Genomic DNA, 25,551 nt, shown 5'->3' on the forward strand with positions numbered 1-25,551 from the left:
ATTGTGTTCACCAGCTCGAAGAAAACAAGTTATCCGTCTCCTGCAGATAAAGGGGGTGATTTGTAGTCCACTTTGTGGTCCATTTGGTGTATTTTCTCAATGTTTCAGGTCTCCTCTCTCCCTGTGCCCGACTCCTCCCTCCACCCCTGATTAATGCTGATGCTTCCCTAAGTGCTGTAGTTAAGATGAAGAAGGGCTGATGATAATGGCTTTCCGCCTGGCTTGGTGGTGCACTCTGTCTGGAGCTGGGACAGATGTCAAAGCAGGGAACGAGAGGAAGAGAGCGAGAACCATTAGATTGAGGAAGGAGGCCAGAGCAGAAAGCGAAGGACCTGGCTTTTACTCCTCATCTGCAGAGCCTCAAGTGTGTGAGCCCCGACATAAAGCAAGTGAACTTACACAGCACGGGAGGCCCGCTGGAACGGAACGCTCTCTCAATCAATTGTGGTGAAATTGGATTAGAGCTGGCCATTAGGATTTCACTGAGTGTACCAAAGATTAGGAACACCTTCCTAATATTGAGTTGCATGGACTCTACAAGGTGTCGAAAGCATCCAAAAGGGATGTTGACTCTAATGCTTRGCACAGRTGTGTCAAGTTGGCTGGATGTCCTTTGMGWGGTGGACCATTCTTGATACACACGGGYAACTGTTGAGCATTAAAAACCCAGCGGTGTTGCATTTCTTSACACAAACCAGTGCGCCAAGCACCTACTARCATACCACAGGTAGCCTAGTGGTTAGAGCATTGGGTCTGTAACAGAAAGGTTGCTGGATAAWATCCCTGAGCTGACAAGGTAAAACTATGTCGTTCTGCCCCTGAGCAAGACAGTTAAACCACTGTTCCCCGGATGCTGAAGACATGGATGTTGTTTAAGGCAGCTCCCCGCACCTCTCTGATTCAGAGGGGTTGGGTTAAATGCYGAAGACACATTTCAGTTGAATGCTTTCAGTTGTACAACCGACTAGGTATCTCCCATTCGAAGGCGCTTAAATATTTTGTCTTGCCCATTCACCCTCTCGATTTGCACTCATACWCAATCCATGTCTCAATTGTCTCAAGGCTTAAAAATCCTTATTTAACCGGTTTCCTCCCCTTGATCTAAASTGATTGAAGTGGATTTAACAAATGACATCAATACGAGAGCATAGCTTTCACCTGGATTCACCGGGTCAGCCTATGTCATGGGAAGAGCAGGTGTAATTCATGTTTTGTATATTCAGTGTTTATCACATGAATAACGTTATAGTGTGTGAGCAGTGCAACACTACTAAATGATGGATGCCGGCTACATGATGGAGAGGACATTTAGATAATAATACAGCTGCCCGTTCTCCACTAGATTAGTAGATTCGTACTCAGTTATGTCGAGCTCCACCAGCTTAAGCATGAATAATATTCCATTATTACAGTCACGTTAGATAACCAAGATGCTCCTGAGATCTAAGGTGCCCACAATATCAGTTATTACAGCCGTGACATCATTATTTATACTATGAACATTGGTATGGTGAATGACGATTTATGCTTTTCAATTTTATTTGAAAGGAAAAGCAAGATAGCAGAGAGGTGCCATTGCAAACACAGCAAGAAAGGAAAAATGTGAATTGAAAGATGAAAGTTCACAAACAAGTCTCTTTGGAATGGCTCTATGCAGAGGGAACATCAATGAGAGGGACCACTTTGATCAGCCAGCCACGAAATCTTAGAGTTTAGAAACAATTAGGAGTCCCTCTCTGTCCTTTAAAACAGCAACGCGGGAGGGGAGACAGTTTGCAGTTTATAATTTCTAGACAAACAAATAATGAAAGATGGGGGAGTTCGTGGGATTGACTGTGGCAATTATGTCACCCTCATTTCCCGGCTACACTGGCATTTCCAGATATTAGTATTTTCCTCTTCGGAGCCTTCGTGGCACCACACATGTCAGTTCACATCAAAGGAATACTGTGTCCGATTTTTCTCTTGCCAATATCGGCCCCTCTCGCTCATCCCTCTCCCATGTCCAGGTTGTCATGTCTGATACTGAAAAATCGGCCACTCTGGAATGTTTTATTTCTTTTATTTAACCTTTATTTTGCCAGGGAGTCATGCTGAGACCAAAGTCTATTTTACAGATGAGTKCTGTATACARATAAATAGACATGAATGTACACTATACACATCGATATACACATCAATATATTCACATCAACACACACACAAAGCTAAACACAATCAGAYAAAGCAAGCACTTGCTTCAGTAAAAAAAGGTCCTCATTCAGCCTTTTGAGCTGCCCTTGTGGCATCAATTCAAAAAAAAATMGAGGGCCTTAGAGATTATTCCACAAGTGAGGTACAAAAAAAACTAAAAGCAGATTTACCTAACTCAGTGGAGATCGAATGGATCTCCAGGGTTAGCCATCTCTGAAACCGGGTCTGAGTACCCTGCGTGTCATTTCTGAGTACCCTGCATGTGTGGGGCATTGAGTTTCTTGGCAATCTCCGTGCAATGTTGTTGCTGAGGGCAGCGGAGTGTGAAATCCATCGACGCTGTCTAAAAAGCCATGGCGCCGGCAATGTTGCTAGGAGATGAAGATTTGGACAAGTGTGTCGATATCTCCTAATGAAGCTTAATGGACCTGATCAGTGTGCGGCTCTCTGTGTCTTAAAGGCCACTCCAGCCTTGTTTATTTAAATGTCCCATTACTTCGAGAAGGGTGTAATTGCAGACCGCAATTAGGGGCGTTTTCTGATAACGGCATTTCTTGATGTCAAGGTACACCCATTGATGCTCGCCATTGGTCCGTGGCCATTTCTTTCATGTTGGAATCAACAGTTGTTGACAACTGTAGCATTGTAGCTAAGCCTAACCCTAACCCTTTTCCTAACCTTAACCTCATTCTCCTAACCTACCACACTAGTTCACCTAACCTGACACATTAATTATCCTAACCTTCTATGTACAGCGGCAAGAAAAAGTATGTGAACCCTTTGGAATTACCTGGATTTCTGCTTATTGGTCATACAATTTGACACGATCTTCATCTAAGTCACAACAATAGACAAACACAGTCTGTTTAAACTAATAARACACAAACAATTATAWMTTGTCATGTCTTATTGAACATACCGTGTAAACATTCACAGTGCAGGGTGGGAAAAGTATGTGAACCCTTGGATGTAATAACTGGTTGACCCTCCTTTGGKAGCAATAACCTCAACCAAATATTTTCTGTAGTTGCGGATCAGACCTGCGCAACGGTCAGGAGGAATTTTGGACCATTCCTCTTTACAAAACTGTTTCAGTTCAGCAATATTCTTMMGATGTCTGGTGTGAACCGCTCTGTTGAGGTCATGCCACTGCATCTCAATCYGGTTGAGGTCAGGACTCTGACTGGGCCACTCCAGAAGGCGTATTTTCTTCTGTTGAAGCCATTCTGTTGGTGATTTACTTCAGTGTTTTGGGTCATTGTCCTGTTGCATCACCCAATTTCTGTTGATCTTCAATTGGCGGACAGACAGCCTTACATTCTCTTGCAAAAAGTCTTGATAAACTTGGGAATTCACGTTTCCGTCGATGATAGCAAGCTGTTCAGGCCSTGAGGCAGCAAAGCAGGCCCAAACCATGATGCTCCCTCCACCATACATTACAGTTGGGATGAGGTTTTGATGGTGTGCTGTGCCTTTTTTTCTACACACATAGTGTTGTGTGTTCCTACCTATTTTAATCTGTCCACAGAATATTTTGCCAGTAGCGCTGTGGAACATCCAGGTGCTCTTTTGCGAACTTCAGAAGWGCAGCAATGTTTTATTTAGACAGCAGTGGCTTCTTCCGTGGTGTCCTCCCATGCACACCATTCTTGTTTAGTGTTTTACGTATTGTAGACTCGTCAGAGATGTTAGCATGTTCCAGAGATTTCTGTAAGTCTTTAGCTGACACTCTAGGATTCTTCTTAACCTCATTGAGCATTATGTGCTGTGCTCTTGCAGTCATCTTTGCAGGACGACCAGTCCTAGGGAGAGTAGCAACAGTTCTGAAATTTCTCCGTTTATGGACAATTTGTCTTACCGTGGACTGATGAACATCAAGGCTTTTAGAGATACATGAACCTGGAAAGGGTTAGAAAAGTAAGTCAAAAATTATTAATCTTAGGTCTTCTGAGATCTCTTTTGTTCGAGGCYTGGTTCACATCAGGCAATGCTTCTTGTGAATAGCAAACTCAGATTTTGTGAGTGTTTTGTATAGGGCAGGGCAACTCTAACCAACATCTCCAATCTCGTCTCATTGATTGGACTCCAATTAGCTTTTGGAGAAGTCATTAGCCTAGGGGTTCACATACTTTTTCCAACCTACACTGTGAAGTTTTTTATTATGTTTTCAATATAGACAAAAAAAATACAATAATTTGTGTGTTATTAGTTGTATTTATGCAGAAATCCAGGTAATTCCAAAGGGTTCACATGCTTTTTCTTGCCACTGTAGCTGAGGATAACCTAACCTCTTAGTTATCCTAACCTCATTAAGTTAATGATACGGCAGTAGCAATACAAGGATATAACATCTACAGAAAATACAGGCCTGCCTATATGGGAGGTGTTGCGGTATATGTTCAGAGACATATTCCTGTAAAGCTTAGAGACGATCTCATGTCAAATGGTGTTGAAGTGTTGTGGTTGCAGGTTCACTTGCCTCACCTAAATCCTCTTCTTTTGGGGTGCTGCTATAGGCCACCAAGTGCTAACAGTAATTCTTAGGATAATATGTGTGCAATGCTTGATCGTGTGTGTGATGTTAACAGAGGGGTCTATTGTRTGGGTGACCTGAACATTGACTGGTTAGCATCTAGCTGTCCTCTCAAGAGGAATCTTCTAACTGTGACTAGTGCCTGTACTATGACCCAGGTTCTCAATCAACCAACTGGAGTGCCAATAGTGATGGATCTGTGACATCCACTTGTATTGATAATATCTTCACTAATGCTGCACAGCTTTGCTCCAATGCAACATCAGTTCCCATCGGCTGTAGTGACCATAACGTTGTGGAAATAACACGGAAAGACAAAGTGTCAAAGTTTGGGCCTCAAGTAATTTATAAGAGATCATACAAAATGGCTTCTCAGGACTCTTTTGTTTAAGAAAAATGTATGTTGGTCTGAGGAGGAAGTGTATTAGGAAGTGAATTCAGGTGCAGCATTGGAAGTATTTGTAAAAGTATTCATGCCAGTTGTTGACATGAATGCACCTGTTAAGAAAGTAACTGTGAGAACTGTTAGAGRCCTCTGGYTTGATGATMKATTGAAAAATTGTATGGTTCAAAAAAATTATGTAAAAGAGGTGGCAAACAAGTCAGGCTACTCAGCTGATTGGTTGACATACTGTCAATTGAACCGTTTAGTGACTAAATGTAACAAAAACTAGAAGAAATTGTACTACCAAACCAAGTTAAACTACATAAAACACAATGGAAAAAGACTTGAGTACCTTAAGTGATATCAAAAGCCAATTAATCGCCATTGTTCATTGAAGTTGATAGGTCATTTATAACAAAACCTTTCGATAGTGCCAATAATTTCAATGTAGGCCTTTGCTAAATATGTTGAACATGTTTGCAGTACATATTGTTCTAAGTAATTGCATGGCTTCAAGATGGACATCTATTGTTAAACATAGAATTCACACTSATATAGGGGCTAGGCCCACTGATAATGTCAGTATGGCTGAGCCATGGACATTCCAAATATTGTAAATAAGATAGATTAAATTCACTATTGATAAGGCCTAAAAAGAGATTGAATTAAAACAGCTTGTTTTAAATAGGCTATGTCTAAAGGCACTATAATTGCACCCCATGGGCAAATAATATTTACGCACATCCAAACTTTCACAGAAGCTGGACCGATATTAAAGGGACATTTCAAAAAAACGTAAACTTCATATTCATCGTCTCCAGCACCACCCCAACATCATTTTGATCAATTGTGAGTAAACATTGCCGACTAATTGGACGCGTTCGAGCAGATCACTTTTGTCATGACTTTTCAAAGTGTATTGCATTATCGGTATAAAAATGGTCCGACATGCGACTACTTGTAGACTGCATTACCTGTACAACAACCAAAGTCATGAACTTTCGACTGCAGTCGACTGGAAATGTCTGCAGTTACTCCTCACTAACTGCAATTTGAAGTCGGAACCAAAGCATCATGGGAGACAATCTTATTCTGGTTTGTTTTGGAAGCAAAAGGCATTCCATGCTCATAGATATTTGAAGTCAACACCTATCATTGGTTATTATCAATACATGTTTACTGTTTTGGGTGGATGACTTAAATGCATCTTCATCCTTACATCCTTACAATTGAATTACAGTGACCTACATATCATAAACATTTCTAACATAAATAAATGAAACGTCGTACTTGCGACAATATTGTAACGGCTTTCGTCGGTGGAAGAAGGAGAGGACCAAAGCGCAGCGTGGTTAGTGTTCATCTTAATTTAATAATAATCAAAAAACTGAACACTACAAATTACAAAACAGCAAAAGTGGAAACAGTTCTATCTGGTGCAGACACACAAAGACTGAAAACAACCACCCACAAAACCCAACAGAAAACAGGCTACCTAAATGTGGTTCCCAATCAGAGACAATGACTAACACCTGCCTCTGATTGAGAACCATATCAGGCCAAACACAGAAATAGAAAATCATAGAAAAACTAACATAGACAACCCACCCAACTCACYCCCTGACCATACTACAACAAAAGACAAAACAAAGGAAACTAAGGTCAGAACGTGACAAATATAGCTAATGTTTTTGTCTAGATGTTACTGCGACGTTGTGTCCCATACAATTTGTCTTGTCTGTYATATTGTTKRCGTCAAACAAAATTARAATTTGTWGATTGTCTATTAAGTGTGAATAAAATTGAATACATATTGTAGGTTACACATAGGTTATTGTAGGGGATTTCTACACTGGCAATATTAGAGGCTTAATATGTGTCCGGGAAACCGGCCCTTAAGGAACAAGTACCCCAGACACCAGTCAGGTATTGTTTGGCATATTGTTTACCCAGAAAATTATGTGAACTGCTGTACATGTATAGTGTAATCCTTTTCTGTACAGTGAGTGTTTTTTCCTTCATGGGATTGAATCAAATGCTGTTCTTTACATGCTTACTGACAAAAGCAACAAAGAGGTTGAGAATGAAAGAAATACACTGCAGGCTGTAGGGTTGCCGACATGCAGTCAATTACCATACAGTAAGGCTCTATCACGACTCAGGATATGACCCAGATGCAGACACAGGAGGCAGATAGTACAGTTCTCAGATCATTTATTAGAAACACGGGGCAGGCAAAGGGCAGGTCGAGGGCAGGCAGAGGTTTGTGATCAGGTCAGAGTCATGCAGGTACAGGACGGCAAGCAGGCTCGGGGTCAGGGCAGGCAGAGGTTTGTGATCAGGTCAGAGTCAGGCAGGTACAGGACGGCAYGCAGGCTCGGGGTCAGGGCAGGCAGAGGMMTGWGARKYGGTCAGAGTCAGGCAGGTACAGGACGGCAAGCAGGCTCGGGGTCAGGGCAGGCAGAGGTTTGTGATCAGGTCAGAGTCAGGCAGGTACAGGACGGCAAGCAGGCTCGGGGTCAGGGCAGGCAGAGGTTTGTGATCAGGTCAGAGTCAGGCAGGTACAGGACGGCAGGCAGGCCCGGGGTCAGGGCAGGCAGAATGGTAAAAAAAAAAAAAAACTAGGAACGGAACTAGAGAAACGTTATTTAGGCTTGCCATAACAAAGGGGTTGAATACTTATTGACACAAGACATTTCAGCTTTTCATTTTCTTAATGAATAAAAAAAAATGTGGATAGGCCAGTGAAACAAAATCTCAATTTAATCCATTTTAAATTCAGGCTGTAACACAACAAAATGTAAAGGGGTGCACATCTGAATACGGTAATTTCACATTTCTCGAGTAAACAATATTTCATTTGTAAACATAATACTTATTTTCATGACAAATACATTTTAAAATCCTCACTTTTTCTGGCCATGATATTACCGAAAGTATCTTACAACAAATGACCACTTCTCATGTAATTTGTTCTATTAGATATGCTATTATTTCAAGTATTTTGCTCTATGAATAAGATGGGGAGCATGGTATATAACATACAGTAGAATTTAACAGGGGAACAGACAGTTTGTCTTTTGCTTTGCAGTGTGTATGGCTACCACTGCAAGTAGACAATGTTTCAGAATTCGCGGGCAGTGCAGCATGTAGGTTTGAGAAAAAGTCAACGCAAAACATTAGGCTCTTAAAAAAGTATCAACCCGTCTGTTTTACAGCTCCACACCTATTTGCAATTGTTTTTYTCTTCCGGAAACTTTTTGTCTGTCAGATAGCCTAGGCCTAAAGCAAATGTCACTGCCGAAAGTTTAACATTTTGACATTACCTCCAAAGACATTTGATCGAGMTCTCCATAGCTATRTCCTTAAGAAACTGCCTCGGCCTAATTCCAATACTTCCAAAGTATACAGGAAATAGGGGCGTTATTGTCACCATGAAAGGTGAATGATGGGCGACTTTCAGGTAGAGTTATAATTCTCGTTCACGTGCGCACAGTTTCAGTACGGATCTGATTTAGAACGACAATTTTATAAATCTCAATATTTTTGTACGTGGGCAGTCTAATCACGAATGGCGCACGCAGATATTTAGTGTGATATTTACGCAACCGTTATAAATGAGGCCCCAGCGTCTCAGATTACTGACAACACCACCACATACAATAGGGTGAAGCCGCGATGAGTGTAGACGGACTGGGCGATGAGTGTTGGGCAGACTGCACCTCCGACTACATCTAGRTGCTGTCAGTCGAGACTTGTAAAAATGTCCATCCTTTAATGCTTTACTTGTATATCTGCTTGTCCTGTGTAAATGCGAAGATGTCTTTGGGTGCTGAAATCATTTGTTTTTTWAAATAAAAGTAGCGTTTCATGCAACCTCTTCCTAGGGAGTCGTTGTTTGTTAACGAGGAAGTAGTGGCTCGTCATTGTACAACAGATCATTTCGTTTTGGCAAGGGACGCATAGAATGCAATTTATCAAAAATGATCGATTCCAAAGCCAACTGACAACTCTATAAACAATCAGGACAAGCACWGGTACAGAGTAAGCGTTAAATAATGGATATTTCTAAGTATTGAGTGGTAGTGGATGCTGGAAGTTGTAACTTACAAATCCATTGGAAAAAGTACAGTTATAAATACAATTACTGTTCCCTGAAGGAGGAATGAAGGTATATTATAAACTGGGRGGTTCGAGCCCTGAATGATGATTGGCTGACAGCCGTGGTATATCAGACTATTTTTCATAAAACAGGTATGCCAAAACATTTATTTTTACTGCTCTAATTACATTGGTAACCAGTTTATAAAGCAGTAAGGCACCTCTGGGATTTGTGGTATATGGCCAATATAGCACAGCTAAGGGCTGTATCCAGGCACTCCGCATTGGGTCMTGCTTTAGAACAGCCCTTAGCCGTGGTATATTGGCCATATACCACACCCCCTCGTGCCTTATTGCTTAAATATACCACGATGAGTTAACGACCAATCATATTAACCTGAAGAAAACTAAAAACATGGCCAACGGACCAATAAACGCAGAGGACGCCGTCGGAAGCCCCACCTTCCTGGCTATAATARCCCAAGTCCATAGACCCTACCAGTTCCAAAAAGGCTCGCACAGAGACCTTAGGAGTCTGAAATGCCAGAACTCACACAAGTAACCAAAAGTCCAAAACATCAGGGCCTGCTGTGACTTGATAATGCACATTCACAGAATCACGGCAGCCAAAGGCTCAACCCCACAGGGAAACTGCAGTAACCCGGATAAATACGCCACCTGCACGCTGCCTAACACCCGCTCCGTGGCCCAGCCAAAAGAACACTATGAGCCACGCTGGGAGCAGTTACATCCAAGAGTTAAAACCTCASAAAAGGTATYTGGCGAACCCAACTCACCGCAGCACACATGCTCCTTGGGCATTAGTAGAGTGAGCCTACACACCACTAGGCAACCCTTGTCCTTTGCTGTCATACGCCAGGGAGATAACCTCCACAATCCAATGAGAAAGACTTTCCTTAGAAAGAGCCCCACCCTGAGCTAAATTAGCGAAACAGATAAAAAGCTMGTCACAAACACATGTATCCTTGTTCCTATCCATATACAGTATGTGTGTAAAGTGCACACCGGACACAGGCAATGCAAACGACGCATCAACGCATCAGCTGAAACAGACACTTCGACAGAAGTCCAAAAAGCACCACAGCTATCATAGAGACCCAATAACCGCAGGCACGAGGACAAAGGCACCGAGTGCCACAGCAGAAACGGTGCCAGACAGTCGGATTGCGACCCTCCTCAGTTGGAACAAAATAGTATGATTCAGAACCGAGTTCAGATCGAGGACCAGAAACTGAATGCGCTGAGTGGAAGTCAAACAACTTTTCTTGTTATTCACTATGAACCACAGAGACCGAATATGGGAAATCAGTGTGGCAGTGTGGAGCTCCACCTGTTTCATTGACTCTGCTATGACCAGCCAATCATCCAGATGGGCCAATACTCTGATCCCCTGGCACCCTACCGGTGCCAAAACTGCCTCCACCAGTATAGAAAAGGTGAGGGGCGACAGTGAGGTCYAAGGCAGGACCAGAAACATGTACAGTAAGCCACACCCTCAAAATGTAACCTCAGAAACCTTCTTTGGGGACGATGTATAACCACATGAAAATATCCTCAGATTTCCCCATCCTCAGATTGATGGAGGTGAACCAATTGCTGGGACGCACCGACTGTATTAGCCGCCGAAGCGTGAGCWTTTTGAACTTGTACACCTTGAGGTGCTTGTCCAAACCACGCAAGTCCAGGATGGGACGCAGCGTTTCATTGCTCTAAGGAACTAGGAAATACCAGCTGCACCAACCGCTCCTCTACTTCCGACATGGGAACCACACTAGCCCGCTTCCAATGAAGAGAGGAAATCTTCTCTCTTAAAACAGGCGCTAGGACACACCCAAGGAGAAACCTTGCATGCCCGCCACTAGGCGGAGCACATGGCCAGCCTCCCATTCATTGTTATCTGAAAGGGTGGAGCATCACCTTGAGGACTGGGATTATGTGATTATTTTGTCATGTCCTCTCACACCCACCACTCCCGACAACCTTGTGTCCACTGTGGAGAAGAGGCCGATGTATGCTCACATTTGCGTGATAGCATACTTTCGATACACTTGGACACCATAGGCCCTGGGGTAGAAGCATCGCACTCACTACTGCAACTCACTCTGGATAAGAGTGTCCACCAAATTACCAAACTGCATATGCACAATGTCACCATTGACAGGCAAAAAAGGCCCCGTTTGTCCTTCTCAGTGGTGTATGATATTGAAGCCCCACATTTAAAAGGGTTTGGGGTCCAGATATCATACCCGAGTCTTGTCATAATCAAGAGTTGGACTGGCATTCACGTGKATTTTGCCAGCAAGAAGGTCGTATTGCACGAGTTCCCAACATGCCATGAATGCAACAAGAAAGTACTGCTACTTCCTGCTTTTGCTTCTCTTTGGTACGGGACTGCATAGCTGAGCCAAATTGGAACCAGCCGTGATCTATTCAGGACTAAAATAAACCTCTCTGTTAGACTCCGAGCAGTTGGCTAACTAGCTTTCCATACCAGCATGCAAGCTAGCTGCGTCCCCTCTAAAACAGTTCCATATTCATGCAACTTGGCTGAATGTGAGTTGTTTCAGGTCAAAAACCGGAAAAAGTAATTGCTTGGCTGGGATGCCCATCGGGGAATTGAACCACAGTCCCCCGCATGGCTCATGATAGCCGGTGAACAACTCTGACCACAAACAGCCCCTCTCTCCCAGGTTCCGGGAGCCCTGAGGCCGTCATACAAAGTTTTTTTTCTTTTAAAGACAGGGCCTTCTCCAATAACCCCAATCTCCTTAGAAGTCAATGTACAACAGAGTCTGAACTCCAGTGATACCCGTCACACAAACGTGCTTGTTTCAACCCCAGGCAAACAAGACTGCACTTGAGAATATCTTTAATTTTCGTTGTGAAACCACATGCCTTAAGGGCACGGTCGGAGGTTCAAATCTGTCTGGTTAGCCTTTTTGAACTTACTCTTATCACTGGCCATCTTACTCAAGGAAGCACTGGCTACACAAGCAGAGCAAAAGTGYTAGGCTTTAAGCTAAAACAAATCCTACCAAAGCAAGGAGGCATTAGCGACACAAGCAGAGCAGAAAGTAGTTAGCGTTTAGCAAACAAAAAAAACWAAACCAAGACCCATAGTTCACAACATCTAGGGGGACGAYTACACTATCCCCACTAACAGATACCTACAATACCTTCAGAAAGTATTCACACCTCTTGACTTTTACAATATTTTGTTGAGTTACAGCCTGAATTTAAAATGGATTAAATTGAGATTTGTTGTCACTGGCCTACAAACACAAACAAACAAAAAGTTACAGATGATCATGTCAACAGAATAAGACCCTCCATATTTATTGGAAATGAGCATCAAGCTCATCACCTTGCACTTTCACCACCCTGTGGAGTTAATCATAATTTATTTCATCTGTAGTCTAATAAACTGCATACTTTCCCAACAGAACATGTCATCGCATGACTTTACTTTGATATGATGGTTATTACATCAATATTTGTGCATAAAAGCGTTTCCACCTATATTTCTCACATAATTCATTTTACTCACACAAAAAGATCCCACCTTGTCTGGAGTATTTTGTTTTGTTAACATTTGGAAAGTTGAACAAAAAATGTAGGTTTCTATCAGGCCTGTCATTACATGTTTTATCCAACATGTACTTTACTCAGATAAAAAGGTTGGATGGAAACCTGGTTACAGACCAAAACTACCACCACGTTGGGTCTGGACTGTGAGGGATCGCCGCTGACGACCCAGTCTGCACTCATCGCATCCAGCGCCCACGARAAATGGAGCAGGCAGGGGTATTAATGGGTGTGCAACTTTTATTTTCATTATCTTCAGGAAACAGCAGAGGGAGCACGCCCTATCCACATCGACGGGACCGCAGTGGAGAAGGTGGAAAGCTTCAAGTTCCTCGGAGTACACATCACTGACGATCTGAAATGGTCCACCCACACAGACAGTGTGGTGAAGAAGGCACATGTTAGAAAGCTCTTTAATAAGACCGAGGGCGCATATTCCAGGGCGCGTTCTCAGAGCATGCGCAGAACAGCTGGCAGGCATAGTCACGGTCATTTTCAATCTCTCCTTGTCCCAGTCTGTAATGCCCACATGTTTTAAGATGACCACCATCTTTCCCATCCCCAAGAACRCTGAGGCTTCATGCCACAATGACTACCGCCTTGTTGCACTCAATTCTTTAATAATGAAGTGCTTTGAGAGGCTGGTWATAGCATACATTAACTCCACCATCCCAGACATCCTGAGATGACGCAATCTCAATTGCTCTCCACACTGRCCTAACCCACCTAGWTAAGAGGAATGCTTACGTGAGAATGRTGTTCAACGACTACAGTGCAYCGTTCYACACCATTGTCCCCTCCAAGCTCGTCACCYAGCTTAGGACTCTGGGTCTGAACKCCTCCCTCTGCAACTGGATCCTGGACTTCCTGACGGGCCGACCCCAGGTGGTGAATGTAGGCAACATCAACTCCGCCATGCTGACCCTCYACACAGGGGACCCACAGGGGTGTGTGCTCTCTGTTCACCCACAACTTCGTGGCCGTGCACGACTCCAACACCATCAAAAAGTTTGCCGACGACACYACGGTGGTAGGCCTAATCGCCGGCGATGATGAGTCAGCCTACAGGGAAGAGGTCAGTGACCTGGCAGTGTGGTGACAGAACAACAACCTCTCCCTCAATGTCAGCAAGACCAAGGAGTTGATCATGGACTACAGGACGGGGGGAGCACTGATTTGATTTATTGATGGGGKTGCAGTGGAGCAGGTCGAAAGCTTCAAGTTTCTCTGTGTCCAAATCACTAAAGACTTAAAATGGTCCAAACACMTGKACAGTCAGMAAGAAGGCYTGAGAGCATCTCTTCCCCCTTAGSAGGTTGAAAAAGATTTGTCATGTGCCCTCAAAACCTCAAAAAGTTCTACAGCTGTACCATTGAGAGGATTTTGACTGGCAGCATCACTCCCTGGTATGGCAATAGCACCGCRTTCGATCGCATGGTGCTACAGAGGGTGGTGCGGACAGCCCAGTWCATCACTGGGGCCGAGCTCCCTACCATCCAGGACAACCATATCAGGCGGTGAGYAAGGCCTGGAAAATCGTTAAAGAAACCAACCACCCAAGTCATAGACTATTCTCTCTGCTTCCGCACGGCAAGCGGTACCGGTGCATCAAGTCTGGCACCTACAGGCTTGTGAACAGCTTCTATCCCCAAGCAGTAAGACTGATTAATAGCTAAGAAAATAGCTACARAGACTATCTGAGTTAGCCTTMTATCTTTATTGACCTTTTTATTTTTTTAAATTGTACTGTCTCAATGCAAACTCGAAGGGCCCTACACACACTCACTCCATCATCTGCTCACTCAAACAAAATATTCACCTACATTTTTACTGACTCTACACACACCCACACCCACTCATATACAAGCTGCTGCTACTCTGTTTATCTTATGTCCTGTTGCCTAGTCACCTTACCCCTATAATGTACATATTTACCTCCATCTATCCAGTGTCCCTGCATATTGCACATATGATATTGGAACTCACCCTGTATATAGTATGCTTACTTACTTCATATTTCTTCTTTCTTCATGTTTTGACTTGTATTGTGTTGTTATGGATTATTGCATTGTTGGGTTTTGAGATTGCAAACTGTACTTGTGCATGTGACATTAAAACTTGAAACTTGAAAGGGTTCTACCTGGAACCAAAAAAGGGTTGTACCTGGAACCAAAAAAGCTTCTCCTATGGGGACAGCCGAAGAACTTCCTTTTGAGCCCTTTTGTTCTAAGAGTGTACACATTCTTTGCCACCCTTGCACACACAATCTCAAACACATGTGTACGTACACACACCCACACCCATCTGTCCACCTGGGTGGTGTAACAATAGCCACGATTAATGGTGACTGACATTATCAAGGGATCTACTGTACCTGCATCAGAGTCCTAGAGACTGAGGAACAAATTGACTGCTTCCAGACGTGGGGTTGGTGAACCGGAGGATGAGTATAGTCTCATGAACACAGGCCTCTGGAAGGGGGAAGGGGGTTTAGGGAGGAAGGGAGGGATTGTTTCAAATCAGCAGGAAAAAAGAAGTGAGTGGCAATTCATCCTTGACAATAACGAGAATGAGGAAAAGCTGGGCTGCTGCCYTATTTACCCCTCCCAGACATCGCCTCGATGGGCTCCGGAAATGGCTGTTTAACACTAGTGTTTCAGTTCAAGTATAGAATCAAACGCTAAGGACATAAATGGTATCGTGTAACAGTTMAACTATCTTGTAACGTCAATAGAGTAAGTGGTTTAAGAAGTAGGCAATCATTTTACAAYTCGTTCCATTTATAGAATTACTTAAGTCTCTGAATTTAAGAACCAGGTAGAATTTCTTCACATAAAAAAAAAACTGTGAACTAAAAACGGCAATCTTTACACTCGCGGAATTACAATGAAGTGCATTATTCTAACAATGCCTGAATGCAGTTACAAATCACAACCCTCTGGATGTCCATTATGACCTACTTCTACAACGAATTCAACTTGCTATACCCGTGTAGGAACACATCGGTGCAGGCAAACACCTACAGTTCAATATCTCCACTGATAATTGAATGGTTTTAAAGTACAGTGTGAGCAAACCCCCTCCTCCGTGCATCAAATCTAAGCAGCCTCTTTCATGGACTCGATTGTCCACACATAAAAACTGCTGACCGAGCCAAAGCGCTGAAGTAAGCATTACTCACTCCTCCTGTGTAGTATACATAACACAAATATACAGTACCAGTCAAACGTTTGGACACWCCTACTCATTCCAGGGTTCTTCTTTATTTTTTACTATTTTCTACGTTGTCGYAAAGTAGTGAAGACATCACAACTACAACATAACACATATGGAATCATGTAGTAACCAAAAGAAAGTGTTAAACAAATCAAAATATATTTTATATTTGAGATTCTTCAAAGTAGACAACCTTTGCCTTGATGACCAGTCAGTATCTGGTGTGACCACAATTTGCCTCATGCAGCGCGACACATCTCCTTCGCATTGATCAGGCTGTTGATTGTGGCCTGGGGAATGATGTCCCACTCCTCTTCAATGGCTGTGCGAAGTTGCTGGATATTGGCGGGAACTGGAACACACTGTCATACATGTCGATCCAGAGCATCCCAAACATGCTCAATGGGTGACATGTCTGGTGAGTATGCAGACCATGGAAAAACTGGAACATTTTCAGTTTCCAGGAAATATTTACAGATCCTTGCAACATGGGGCCGTGCATTATCATTCTGAAACATGGGGTGAAGGCAGCGGATGAATGGCYCGACGATGGGCCTCAGGATCTCGTCACGTATTGCTGTGCATTCAAATTGCCATRAATAAAATGCAATTCTGTTCGTTGGCCGTAGCTTATGCCTGCCCATATACCATAACCCCACCACCACCATGGGTCACAGTGTTCACAACGTTGACATCAGCAAACCGCTCTCCCACACGACACCATAAAATCTGTCTGCCCGGTAGTCAGGTCAAGARCCTGGTGAGGACAATGAGCACACAGATGAGCTTCCCTTATACGGTTTCTGACAGTTAGTGCAGAAATTCTTCGGTTGTCCAAATCCACAGTTTAATCAGCTGTCTGGGTGGCTAGTCTCAGATGATCCCGCAGATAACACAGATTGGCATGGTTACACATGCTGCCAAATTCTCTAAAACAACATTGGAGGCGGCTTATGGTAGAGAAATGAACATTCAATTCTCTGGTAACAGCTCTGGTGGACATTCCTGCAGTCATCGTGCCCATTTCACGCTCCCTCAAAACTTGAGACATCTGTGGCATTGTGTTGTGTGACAAAACTGCACATTTTAGTGGCCTTTTATTGTCCCGAGCACAAGGTGCACCTGTGTGATGATCATGCTGTTTAATCATCTTCTTGATACGCCAGACCTATCAGGTGGATGGATTATATTGACAAAGGAGAAATACTAACTAATAGGCATGTAAACAAAATTGTGCACAACATTTGAGAGAAATAATCTTTTTGAGCATATGGAACATTTCTGGGATCTTTTATTTCAGCTCATGAAACATGGGACAAACACTTTATATGTTGTGTTTATTTATTTTTTTCAGTATAGTTTAGAACATGTGATGCACACTGGCTACAGGGAGTAGTTGTGCCTGGTAAACAAGTACACACCTGGCATCACTCTTTCACGACCCAATACTGCAGGTAGAGAGAGGAGCGGTGGAAGGAGAGATATCCTCTCAGCTGTGCTGTATTAAGAAGGGATCAGCCGCCCGGATTTCAAAAACCTCTTCCTATCTGTCTGTCATCTCACTAAGAAATCTAATAATATGGCAGGGGAAATAGGAGAGAAAAGGAACAAGCATGCATTATGAGGGAGGGGGAAAAACTGAGGAGGAGAAGTAGGTGTTTTTGTGTGGTTGAACACATTGCCAGGGTAACTGCAGTTAACAGTTCTATTCTCGTCATGTGTCTGTAAATACAGTGCATTGTCGTCAACAGAGCATYTTTTGCTCACAGAGTTAATTGAGTGTGAAAGGACGTTATTAAGGTTTAGAGCCTTGGATTTGTAGGGGGGGAATAAAGGTGTGATGACTGATGGGATTAGCGCCTGCGCTTATTGTAACACCTCTTTTTAAACTCACATGAGGCAAAATGTACAGTATCTCTACATTCTTGAGCAAGCTAAGTTACCCAATGGCAGCCGTGTGCCTCAACTCAACACATTTGCTCTGTTATTATAGAGTGTTATTATAGAGGAAGTACACTAAAGAGAAACATTAGGCGTATTCAGTTGATTTGATTTTTCAATCAAKTAATATCAAGTAAAATGTTATTTGTGACATGCTTTGTAAACAACAGGTGTAGACTAACAGTGAAATACTTACTTACGGATCCTTTTCCAACAATGCAGAGTTAAGATYAAGATATATATTTAAAAATATAAATAAATGAAATGGTGACATGAGGAATAAATACACAGTGAAAAACAAATTACAATAGRGAGTAAAAGTCACATGGCTATATGTGACCCGTTTCAGAAAGCTGGGTATTTAACAGATGTCACTATTTTTCATCAAAATGTTATTTCTTTGCAGAAACGCCTTCTTGAACATGTGACCTTTCATGTGCCTTGATAACAAACTTGTATGTCATCTGTAAATAAATGACGAGCCTAGTTGGTACAGGGAGTACCAGTACCAAGTCAATGTGCAGGGGTACGAGGTTATTGAGGTAGCTAGTCATATAGGTAAGGGGGAAAGTGACTAGGCAATAGGATAGATAATAGACAGTAGCAGCAGTGTACTGTGTGTGTGTGTGTGTGTGTGTGTGTGTGTGTGTGTGTGTGTGTGTGTGTGTGTGTGTGTGTGTGTGTGTGTGTGTGTGTGTGTTGTGTGTGTGTGTGTGTGTGTGTGTGTTGTGTGTGTGTGTGTGTGTGTGTGTGTTGTGTGTGTGGTGTGTGCGTGCGTGTGTGTTGTCAGTGTAGGTGAGTGTGTGTAGAGTCCAGTGTTATGCATAGAGCAAGAAAGGGTCAATGCAGGTAGTCCGGTAGCTATTTGGTTGCTATTTACAGTCTTGTTTAGCAGTCTTATGGCTTGGGGATAGAAGCTGTTCAGGTTCCTGTTGTTAACAGACTTGGTGCACTGGTCTCCTTGCCGTGCAGTGAGAACAGTATATGGCTTGAGTGGCTGGAGTCTTTGTTTTTTTGAAGGCCTTCCTCTACACCCGCTGGTATAGAGGTCCTGGATGGCAGAGAGCTCGGCACCAGTGATGTACTGGCCGTACCATACCCTCTGTAGCCCATGCAGTCGGATGCCTTGCAGTTGCCGTACCAACTGGTAATGCAGCCTGTCAAGATGCTCTCAATGGTGCAGCTGTAGAACCTTTTGAGGATCTGAGGGCCCGTGCCAAGTCTTTTCAGCCTCCTGAGGGGGAAGAGGCACTGACTTGCATTGTTAAAAAGGCCTAGACGTTTTAGCTGTTGCATGGCAACGCTATTAAACTCAACCATAAATAACACGCGTGGACACATCTTAACACTTCTTCAGGGTTATTTATTTCCGCCACTCAGGACTGTTTCCAATTGTCCTCCAAACCCCGATATGCTTTAGCGATCTAATCTGGKAGAATAATGTGGGAATTTGTATGGGTGTCTATGACAGTGGTGCCACAATGAGTTTGACAGGAAGCTTGACTTTGCGGTAGAGGGGCTTAAATGTAATTCTCCACTCCGTGTCGCTCTCCCTCATCGGCATTCGTCCATTCTAGCCCCCCTCTCTATTCAGCTGCACCTACAGGGCTCTACGTTGCACAACCACAACCTGATAGCCTCCTTGCCCTGTGGATAGATTAGCGAGCCGGCCCCTGTTATTATTCCATTGTTCCATCAAGTCAAACGGTGGAGASCTTCATTTCCTAGAGCTTCTAGTGTGGAGGAAACTAAATGTGTCTGTGTGGAGGAATAGAGGGGGATCAAAAGGCTCTCTTTGAGGTGTCACAAAGAGTTCTATCACTCCCCGGAGACAAGATGGCGGCCAGTATGGTGATAGTGCCTCTCGGTTGTCAGCAGGATGGTAGTTGGACGATTACCACCGGCTCAGCAATGTGAAAGACGCTATCGCTACCTTGAGGTTTTGTTTCAACAAGGTGRGGAACGTGGTATCTAAGTGAGACACTGTTCCATTGTTCCATTGTATGTACTCTAAAATGCGTCAGCCATAAGAGAAATACGACATACAGAATMATTGGGTTTTGAAGGTCACTGACGAGAGCGCTCGATATTGAGAGGGTGCGAGTTCACGTGAAATTTTAGATGGTACTCTAACCCTGATCTCCAAAATGGATGATTATCATGCCTGATTCCTTCCCTGTCAGACATGTCACTTCCATTCAAAGTTCATCAAGGTGACAGTGGTGCAAGTCTTCATCACCTTAACTGTCTATCCTACATATTAAACTTGTATACGCTCAATAAAGCGTGCATGACAAGAAGCTATGCATAGCCGTCTTGCTGAGCAGTACTTTCTACAATCAAACTCCAGCGGTACCCCTTAACCAGATAAGGTGAACTGTAGGTCCAAACAATAAGAGCTCCCTGAAATAGAAGTCATGCTAGCTGTATTATCAAATTGTTCCTAATAGGCTAGTCCTTATGGTCTACCAGAGGTCCAGAGTCTCCCAGTCGGACTCATGTTATTACCAGGCCCAAATTAAGTTAAACTATGTCAAATGCCACAGCGTGACCGTGTTGTTGGCCGGTGATTCCCACACTGTCAGGGGTTCTTTAATCGGTGGCACAGTGACGTCTGTATCACGGGGCTTCCATTTGGTGAATGTGATTGTCTTCGAAATGGCTCCTAGTTTTTTTCTTTATTCACCTCATTCCACCGGGCCAAGACGAAGCGGTGACCCAAGGACCAGATCTGATCATTACAGGGGTGGTGACGGACAGTGTCCTGAACTCTGGGTCAACCGCTGTTGGCCAGCTTTTTATGTCTATTAAGGCTGTCAAATTRAATTTGAGTAGAAGGGACGGGTGTGGTTCAACATCCTATTATCCGTCTGCAAAAGGGGTTTTAACAAGCATCTGCTGCTGTGGAATCTAAACATACTATTCCAACCTATTACGACTGCTGGGCTTTAAAAGGTAATCACTGGGTTCCTGTGTGTGTGTGTGTGTGTGTGTGTGTGTGTGTGCGTGTGTGTGTTTAGTTACATGAATGTATTAAAAATGGATGGTTGGTCCAGGGCAGGGAACAGACTAAGAGCTAGAAGAAGAGAAAGAAATAGAATCGTTGTCATGGATGAAAGGGAAAGGGGAAAGTGGGATACCTAGTCAGTTGTACAACTGAATGCATTCAACTGAAATGTGTCTTCCACATTTAACCCAACCTGCTCACCTCAGACACTGACGGCTTTTCATGCCTCAGACAACTTCCCACTAAACACCTCCCCGTGCTCTTGGAGAGAGCAGTGAGTGAAGACACTTGAGATGATAAAATAACTCTGTAATTTGTCTGTTCACTGRGTCAGGGAGGAGGTAGAAACCTACATTTACTGTAGAAACCACTTCTCCGGTGAGTCGTGGCAAAATCAAACAATTATCACATCTACAGTGCACAGTGTATGATAAGAAATGGCAATATGTGACATAACACTTCTACAAATGGGCATACAGCAGCACTGTTTACTAACGGTGTAAAAAAACAAAACTTTGAGGCTTGATTTTAAAAGTAACTTCACTAAACAAGAGCTGGAGAGAGCAACAACCCAGCAATCTCATTTGTGACCAAGGAGAACATAGCCACAGAATCATCAGGACTCTTTTCCCACATTGATCCAACTCTTCCTGGTCGACTCGAACACAATCAATGGCATTGCGCTTGTATATCCTAGAGTGACCAACAGAGTCTATTAGATCYTCCATCCAGTGTGTGCTCTATCCATTCTCCGCCATGGAAGAAATGCTGTGCTGAAGACCTCACACACACATGTTCTGGCTGTACGAGTTCATCTGGTAACAAACTATCCTTAGAAAGAGTAGTTTCTTCATAATTCTGCTAATGCAATACAAACAAAGGAAAGAGCCTTCGAGGTCTCTTCATTATACTGTGTGTATAAATATTGTTTCTATGGAAAAAAAGACCAAGGTCTTGTGTTTGTAGCTGCTGCTAATACTACTACTACCACATCTCAGTACGGAGCGCAGTTCACAATGCACGTAGACCTATCATCTCATTATGGTCACTTTTCTGCTAGACTAGAATAGCTTGCTAGACGTAATTTGTTTTACCATTTCTTATACCAATAGACTATTCGAAGAGGCACTTGTTTCCTGAATGTTAAATACAGCAGCCAATAGCACTCACGGGTGGTTTGAAAGAAGAGCGAACACGCAATGGCGGACAGCTACAGCAGTTATCTATTCAGACCCATAACCATTTAATCCTCGTGAAGAGAAGTGAAAGCCTTTTGCATCTACTTCTAGTCCTATATTATTCAAGGATGTCATTAGAATGATGAAGATGAGGACAATGAAACTGATTTCATTTGACTGTTGAAAACGAGGAAGGAATGAAGCAGCAATAGAGAGAGAAAGAGGATGTAGGCAAATAACATTAGAGGAAATATTATGAAGTATATACAGTTGAAGTTGGAAGTTTATATACACATTAGCCAAATATATTTAAACTCAGTTTTTCACAATTCCTGACACTTAATCCATGTAGAAATTCCCTGTCTTAGGTCAGTTACGATCACCACTTTATTTTAAGAATGTGAAATGTCAGAATAATAGTAGAGAGAATGATCTATTTCAGCTTTTATTTCTTTCATCACATTCCCAGTGGGTCAGAAGTTTACATACACTCAATTAGCATTTGTTAACATTGCCATGAAATTGTTAATCTTGGGTCAAATGTTTCGGCTAGCCTTCTACCAGCTTCCCACAATAAGTTGGGTGAATGTTGGCCCATTCCTCCTGACAGAACTGGTGTAACTGAGTCAGGTTGTAGGCCTCCTTGCTCGCACACGCTTTTTCAGTTCTGCCCACCAATTTTCTATGGGATTGAGGTCAGGGCTTTGTGATGGCCACTCCAATACCTTGACTTTGTTGTTCTTAAGCCATTTTGCCACAACTTCAGAAGCATGCTTGGGGTCATTGTCCATTTGGAAGAGCCATTTGCGACCAAGCTTTAACTTCCTGACTGATGTCTTGAGATGTTGCTTCAATATATCCACATAATTTTCCTGCCTCATGATGCCATCTATTTTGTGAAGTGCACCAGTCCCTCCTGCAGCAAAGCACCCCCACAACATGATGCTGCCACCCCCGTGCTTCACGGTTGGGATGGTGTTCTTTGGCTTGCAAGCCTCCCCCTTTTTCCTCCAAACATAACGATGGTCATTATGGCCAGGCAGTTCTATTTTGATTTCATCAGACCAGAGGAGATTTCTCCAAAAAGTACGATCTTTGTCCCCATGTGCAGTTGCAAACCGTAGTCTGGCTTTTTTTATGGTGGTTTTGGAGCAGTGGCTTCTTCATTGCTGAGCGGCCTTTCAGGTTATGTCGATATGGGACTCGTTTTACTGTGGATATAGATACTTTTGCACCTGTTTCCTCCAAGAATGCCAAGAGTGTGCAAAGCTAAATATAAACTATATTTTGATTTGTGTAACGATTCTCGTCTGGTGAAGGAGAAGAGGACCAAAATGCAGCGTGGTAAGTGTTCGTCATAATTTKATTGAACCTGAACACTACACAAAAATAACAATGAGGAGAAAACAAAACAGTTCTGCAAGGTGAACAGACACTAAAACAGAAAATAAACACCCACAACCAAAATGGGGAAAACAGGCTACCTAAGTATGATTCTCAATCAGAGACAATGATCGACAGCTGCCTCTGATTGAGAACCATACCAGGCCAAACACAGAATTACAATAACATAGAAAAAAGAACARAGACCACCCACCCCAACTCACGCCCTGACCAACATAACACAAAGACATAAAAAAGGAACTAAGGTCAGAACGTGACAATTTGTTTAACACTTATTGGTTACTACATGATTCCATATGTGTTATTTCATAATTTTTATGTCTTCACTATTTTTCTACAATAGTGAAAATAGTAAAAATAAAGAAAAACCCTTGAATGAGTAGGTGTGTCCAAACTTTTGACTGGTACTGTATATATATATATAGCATTCTGTTGGTGGTGAGAATTTTGAACAATCAATTAAATTGGAAAACTCTAAGTGTTGAATCAAGTGTTGTTTTTTGTATCAGCTCATAGACCATGTGCCATGGAATCGGTATATCAAAATGTCTTCCCATTTATTTTGCAACCTGCATGGCGCAGCTGTCAAAKTGTTTGTCCTCAAATGAAACRGGTACATTTTTCTGTTTATGCCATTCCAGCCAATTTGTATTTTTAATYTATGGCAGATAAACAAGTTCCCAACCTTCTCCCTCTTCCACTTGCCTCTTCCATTTTTATGGTAATGCTGCAACCAGTTGGTTGTATCTTTGGATTGAGCAGACATTCCCATATATTTTCAACAGGCTGCATAGTGGACAAAACTCCACCGTTTCTATTCATCAAATATTATTAATATATATAGTATTGTCACGCGCCTGATCTGTTTCACCTGTTCCTGTTATTGTCTTCCACCCCTCCAGGTGTCGCTTATTTTCCCAGTTTGGTATTTTATTCCTGTGTTTCCTTTCTCTCTGTGGCCAGTTCCGTCTTGTATGTTTTCCAAGTCAAACATCGTTTTTTCCCGTTCTCAGGCTCTGCCTTTTTGCATTCTCCTCCTTTTCTAGTCCTCCGGTTTTAGACCCTTGCCTGTTTCTGGACTTTGTACCCGCCATCTCGCCTGCCTTGCAGAGCCTGTCTGCCACTGTCCACGCCCTGACCATAGGAGATGCGGCCTTGTTTCTCTATGGGTGGTAGTAGGTCAGGGCGTGACCAGGGGGTAGTCTAGTTTAAATATTTTCTATGTTGTGTTTCTGTTTAATAATTTCTATGGTGGTGTTTTGTATGAATTCCAATTAGAGGCAGCTGGAATCGCGTTGTCCTCTAATTGGGGGTCCAATTTAAGTAGCTATTTTCCACCTGTGTTTGTCGGCGATATTATTTTGTGTTTGTGGCATGTGCACCACGTAGTCACGTTTAGTTGCTCGTTTTATTGATATATTTGTATTTGCTTTAAGTTTCACTTACGACAACCGTGACAGCCACTTTGTACCTCCTGGACTCTGATCTGGTTTTGACTTTTTTGCCTATCCCATTGTGGATTAAAATAAAACATTGTAAGACTCCAAACCATCTGCCTTCCTGTGTTGCATTTGGGTCTCGGCTTGTTGCCTTGATATAATAACAATTAAAATTACATTTTATAACTTATTTATTTTAGCAATATATTGAGTTTAAACCCATAATTTTGTCTATTCTTTTCTGGAGGATAAAATTAAAATTGTAACCAGCATTAGTAATGGCTTGTTAAAGAAGGGTGATACTTTAAGAACAAATTGTCATCCAGTAGGCTTTTGATTACACTTCCAATCATCCCCGGTCCATGGAAATTCTGTTAAGAGTTATATGGTGGACCGATTTCAATAATACTTTTTGACTTTTGAATGCAGCAATAATGAGACCAGGAAGTCTCATCTTGCTGGTTAGATTAAGCCTCCTCCATGTACTGTATATCTCAATAGGTCGGGTTTTTCCAGCCTCCATAGATTCCACTAGTCTAAATTGTATG

The sequence above is a fragment of the Salvelinus sp. IW2-2015 genome, linkage group LG16 (assembly GCF_002910315.2).
Source record: "Salvelinus sp. IW2-2015 linkage group LG16, ASM291031v2, whole genome shotgun sequence".
Lineage (NCBI taxonomy): Eukaryota > Metazoa > Chordata > Actinopteri > Salmoniformes > Salmonidae > Salvelinus > Salvelinus sp. IW2-2015.